Source organism: Ptiloglossa arizonensis, unplaced genomic scaffold, assembly GCF_051014685.1.
Source record: "Ptiloglossa arizonensis isolate GNS036 unplaced genomic scaffold, iyPtiAriz1_principal scaffold0737, whole genome shotgun sequence".
Classification (NCBI taxonomy): domain Eukaryota; kingdom Metazoa; phylum Arthropoda; class Insecta; order Hymenoptera; family Colletidae; genus Ptiloglossa; species Ptiloglossa arizonensis.
Genome location: NW_027479107.1, coordinates 49,533 through 55,609, shown reverse-complemented (window position 1 = coordinate 55,609; position 6,077 = coordinate 49,533).

Sequence of the window (6,077 nt, the reverse complement as noted above, 5' to 3'; positions counted from 1 at the left end):
CGGTATGCGCACTTTTCCCCTGGGCCGTTCTAGTTATTCGTTTCGAGCATCAGAACTGCGAAAATTTTGAGTTTCTAAAGCGTTTCTTACATCCAAACGGCCATATCTCGCGAACGGATTGACCAATCCGCAAAATTTCTGTTGCATCTGAAAGCAGAAACTCGCCCGATTACAACGGTATGCGTACTTCTCCCCTAGGCCGTTCTAGTCATTCGTTTCGAGCACCAGAACTGCGAAAATTTTGAGTTTCTCAAGCGTTTCTTATCTCCAAACTGCCATATCTCGCGAACGGATTGATCAATCCGCAAAATTTCTGTTGCATCTGAAAGTAGAAAGTCGCCAAATTACAACGGTATGGGCACTTTTCCCCTAGGCCGTTCTAGTTATTCGTGTCGAGCATCAGAACTGCGAAAATTTTGAGTTTCTCAAGCGTTTCTTACCTCCAAACTGCCATATCTCGCGAACGGATTGACCAATCCGCAAAATTTCTGTTGCATCTGAAAGTAGAAACTCGCCCGATTACATCGGTATGGGTACTTTTCCCCTAGGCCGTTCTAGTTATTCGTTTCGAGCATCAGAACTGCGAAAATTTTGAGTTTCTCAAGCGTTTCTTACCTCCAAACTGCCACATCTCGCAAACGGATTGACCAATCCGCAAAATTTCTGTTGTGTCTGAAAGTAGAAACTCGCCCGATTACAACGGCATGTGTAGTTTTCCCCTAGGCCGTTCTATTTATTCGTTTCGAGCATCAGAACTGCGAAAATTTTGAGTTTCTCAAGCGTTTCTTACCTCCAAACTGCCATATCTCGCGAACGGATTGACCAATCCGCAAAATTTCTGTTGCATCTGAAAGCAGAAACTCGCCCGATTACAACGGTATGCGTACTTCTCCCCTAGGCCGTTCTAGTCATTCGTTTCGAGCACCAGAACTGCGAAAATTTTGAGTTTCTCAAGCGTTTCTTATCTCCAAACTGCCATATCTCGCGAACGGATTGATCAATCCCCAAAATTTCTGTTGCATCTGAAAGTAGAAAGTCGCCAAATTACAACGGTATGGGCACTTTTCCCCTAGGCCGTTCTAGTTATTCGTGTCGAGCATCAGAACTGCGAAAATTTTGAGTTTCTCAAGCGTTTCTTACCTCCAAACTGCCACATCTCGCAAACGGATTGACCAATCCGCAAAATTTCTGTTGTGTCTGAAAGTAGAAACTCGCCCGATTACAACGGCATATGTAGTTTTCCCCTAGGCCGTTCTATTTATTCGTTTCGAGCATCAGAACTGCGAAAATTTTGAGTTTCTCAAGCGTTTCTTACCTCCAAACTGCCACATCTCGCAAACGGATTGACCAATCCTCAAAATTTCTGTTGTGTCTGAAAGTAGAAACCCGCCCGCTTACAACGGTATGTGTAGTTTTCCCCTAGGCCGTTCTGGTTACTCGTTTCGAGCATCAGAACTGCGAAAATTTTGAGTTTCTCAAGCGTTTCTTATCTCCAAACTGCCATATCTCGCGAACGGATTGATCAATCCGCAAAATTTCTGTTGCATCTGAAAGTAGAAAGTCGCCAAATTACAACGGTATGGGCACTTTTCCCCTAGGCCGTTCTAGTTATTCGTGTCGAGCATCAGAACTGCGAAAATTTTGAGTTTCTCAAGCGTTTCTTATCTCCAAACTGCCATATCTCGCGAACGGATTGATCAATCCGCAAAATTTCTGTTGCATCTGAAAGTAGAAACTCGCCCGATTACAACGGTATGCGTACTTTTCCCCTAGGCCGTTCTGGTTACTCGTTTCGAGCATCAGAACTGCGAAAATTTTGAGTTTCTCAAGCGTTTCTTATTTCCAAACTGCCATATCTCGCGAACGGATTGATCAATCCGCAAAATTTCTGTTGCATCTGAAAGTAGAAAGTCGCCAAATTACAACGGTATGGGCACTTTTCCCCTAGGCCGTTCTAGTTATTCGTGTCGAGCATCAGAACTGCGAAAATTTTGAGTTTCTCAAGCGTTTCTTATCTCCAAACTGCCATATCTCGCGAACGGATTGATCAATCCGCAAAATTTCTGTTGCATCTGAAAGTAGAAACTCGCCCAATTACAACGGTATGCGTACTTCTCCCCTAGGCCGTTCTAGTTATTCGTTTCGAGCATCAGAACTGCGCAAATTTTGAGTTTCTCAAGCGTTTCTTACCTCCAAACTGCCATATCTCGCGAACGGATTGACCAATCCGCAAAATTTCTGTTGCATTTGAAAGTAGAAACTCGCCCGATTACAACGGTATGCGCACTTTTCCCCTGGGCCGTTCTAGTTATTCGTTTCGAGCATCAGAACTGCGAAAATTTTGAGTTTCTAAAGCGTTTCTTACATCCAAACGGCCATATCTCGCGAACGGATTGACCAATCCGCAAAATTTCTGTTGCATCTGAAAGCAGAAACTCGCCCGATTACAACGGTATGCGTACTTCTCCCCTAGGCCGTTCTAGTCATTCGTTTCGAGCACCAGAACTGCGAAAATTTTGAGTTTCTCAAGCGTTTCTTATCTCCAAACTGCCATATCTCGCGAACGGATTGATCAATCCGCAAAATTTCTGTTGCATCTGAAAGTAGAAAGTCGCCAAATTACAACGGTATGGGCACTTTTCCCCTAGGCCGTTCTAGTTATTCGTGTCGAGCATCAGAACTGCGAAAATTTTGAGTTTCTCAAGCGTTTCTTACCTCCAAACTGCCATATCTCGCGAACGGATTGACCAATCCGCAAAATTTCTCTTGCATCTGAAAGTAGAAACTCGCCCGATTACAACGGTATGCGTACTTTTCCCCTAGGCCGTTCTGGTTACTCGTTTCGAGCATCAGAACTGCGAAAATTTTGAGTTTCTCAAGCGTTTCTTATCTCCAAACTGCCATATCTCGCGAACGGATTGACCAATCCGCAAAATTTCTGTTGCATCTGAATGTAGAAACTCGCCCGATTACAACGGCATGTGTAGTTTTCCCCTAGGCCGTTCTATTTATTCGTTTCGAGCATCAGAACTGCGAAAATTTTGAGTTTCTCAAGCGTTTCTTACCTCCAAACTGCCACATCTCGCAAACGGATTGACCAATCCGCAAAATTTCTGTTGTGTCTGAAAGTAGAAACTCGCCCGATTACAACGGCATGTGTAGTTTTCCCCTAGGCCGTTCTAGTTATTCGTTTCGAGCATCAGAACTGCGAAAATTTTGAGTTTCTCAAGCGTTTCTTACCTCCAAACTGCCACATCTCGCAAACGGATTGACCAATCCGCAAAATTTCTGTTGTGTCTGAAAGTAGAAACTCGCCCGATTACAACGGCATGTGTAGTTTTCCCCTAGGCCGTTCTATTTATTCGTTTCGAGCATCAGAACTGCGAAAATTTTGAGTTTCTCAAGCGTTTCTTACCTCCAAACTGCCATATCTCGCGAACGGATTGACCAATCCGCAAAATTTCTGTTGCATCTGAAAGCAGAAACTCGCCCGATTACAACGGTATGCGTACTTCTCCCCTAGGCCGTTCTAGTCATTCGTTTCGAGCACCAGAACTGCGAAAATTTTGAGTTTCTCAAGCGTTTCTTATCTCCAAACTGCCATATCTCGCGAACGGATTGATCAATCCCCAAAATTTCTGTTGCATCTGAAAGTAGAAAGTCGCCAAATTACAACGGTATGGGCACTTTTCCCCTAGGCCGTTCTAGTTATTCGTGTCGAGCATCAGAACTGCGAAAATTTTGAGTTTCTCAAGCGTTTCTTACCTCCAAACTGCCATATCTCGCGAACGGATTGACCAATCCGCAAAATTTCTGTTGCATCTGAAAGCAGAATCTCGCCCGATTACAACGGTATGCGTACTTTTCCCTAGGCCGTTCTGGTTACTCGTTTCGAGCATTAGAACTGCGAAAATTTTGAGTTTCTCAAGCGTTTCTTATCTCCAAACTGCCATATCTCGCGAACGGATTGACCAATCCGCAAAATTTCTGTTGCATCTGAATGTAGAAACTCGCCCGATTACATCGGTATGGGTACTTTTCCCCTAGGCCGTTCTAGTTATTCGTTTCGAGCATCAGAACTGCGAAAATTTTGAGTTTCTCAAGCGTTCCTTACCTCCAAACTGCCACATCTCGCAAACGGATTGACCAATCCGCAAAATTTCTGTTGTGTCTGAAAGTAGAAACTCGCCCGATTACAACGGCATATGTAGTTTTCCCCTAGGCCGTTCTATTTATTCGTTTCGAGCATCAGAACTGCGAAAATTTTGAGTTTCTCAAGCGTTTCTTACCTCCAAACTGCCACATCTCGCAAACGGATTGACCAATCCTCAAAATTTCTGTTGTGTCTGAAAGTAGAAACCCGCCCGCTTACAACGGTATGTGTAGTTTTCCCCTAGGCCGTTCTATTTATTCGTTTCGAGCACCAGAACTGCGAAAATTTTGAGTTTCTCAAGCGTTTCTTACCTCCAAACTGCCATATCTCGCGAACGGATTGACCAATCCGCAAAATTTCTGTTGCATCTGAAAGCAGAAACTCGCCCGATTACAACGGTATGCGTACTTCTCCCCTAGGCCGTTCTAGTCATTCGTTTCGAGCACCAGAACTGCGAAAATTTTGAGTTTCTCAAGCGTTTCTTATCTCCAAACTGCCATATCTCGCGAACGGATTGATCAATCCGCAAAATTTCTGTTGCATCTGAAAGTAGAAAGTCGCCAAATTACAACGGTATGGGCACTTTTCCCCTAGGCCGTTCTAGTTATTCGTGTCGAGCATCAGAACTGCGAAAATTTTGAGTTTCTCAAGCGTTTCTTATCTCCAAACTGCCATATCTCGCGAACGGATTGATCAATCCGCAAAATTTCTGTTGCATCTGAAAGTAGAAACTCGCCCAATTACAACGGTATGCGTACTTCTCCCCTAGGCCGTTCTAGTTATTCGTTTCGAGCATCAGAACTGCGCAAATTTTGAGTTTCTCAAGCGTTTCTTACCTCCAAACTGCCATATCTCGCGAACGGATTGACCAATCCGCAAAATTTCTGTTGCATTTGAAAGTAGAAACTCGCCCGATTACAACGGTATGCGCACTTTTCCCCTGGGCCGTTCTAGTTATTCGTTTCGAGCATCAGAACTGCGAAAATTTTGAGTTTCTAAAGCGTTTCTTACATCCAAACGGCCATATCTCGCGAACGGATTGACCAATCCGCAAAATTTCTGTTGCATCTGAAAGCAGAAACTCGCCCGATTACAACGGTATGCGTACTTCTCCCCTAGGCCGTTCTAGTCATACGTTTCGAGCACCAGAACTGCGAAAATTTTGAGTTTCTCAAGCGTTTCTTATCTCCAAACTGCCATATCTCGCGAACGGATTGACCAATCCGCAAAATTTCTGTTGCATCTGAAAGTAGAAAGTCGCCAAATTACAACGGTATGGGCACTTTTCCCCTAGGCCGTTCTAGTTATTCGTGTCGAGCATCAGAACTGCGAAAATTTTGAGTTTCTCAAGCGTTTCTTACCTCCAAACTGCCATATCTCGCGAACGGATTGACCAATCCGCAAAATTTCTGTTGCATCTGAAAGCAGAAACTCGCCCGATTACAACGGTATGCGTACTTTTCCCCTAGGCCGTTCTGGTTACTCGTTTCGAGCATCAGAACTGCGAAAATTTTGAGTTTCTCAAGCGTTTCTTATCTCCAAACTGCCATATCTCGCGAACGGATTGACCAATCCGCAAAATTTCTGTTGCATCTGAATGTAGAAACTCGCCCGATTACATCGGTATGGGTACTTTTCCCCTAGGCCGTTCTAGTTATTCGTTTCGAGCATCAGAACTGCGAAAATTTTGAGTTTCTCAAGCGTTTCTTACCTCCAAACTGCCACATCTCGCAAACGGATTGACCAATCCGCAAAATTTCTGTTGTGTCTGAAAGTAGAAACTCGCCCGATTACAACGGCATATGTAGTTTTCCCCTAGGCCGTTCTATTTATTCGTTTCGAGCATCAGAACTGCGAAAATTTTGAGTTTCTCAAGCGTTTCTTACCTCCAAACTGCCACATCTCGCAAACGGATTGACCAATC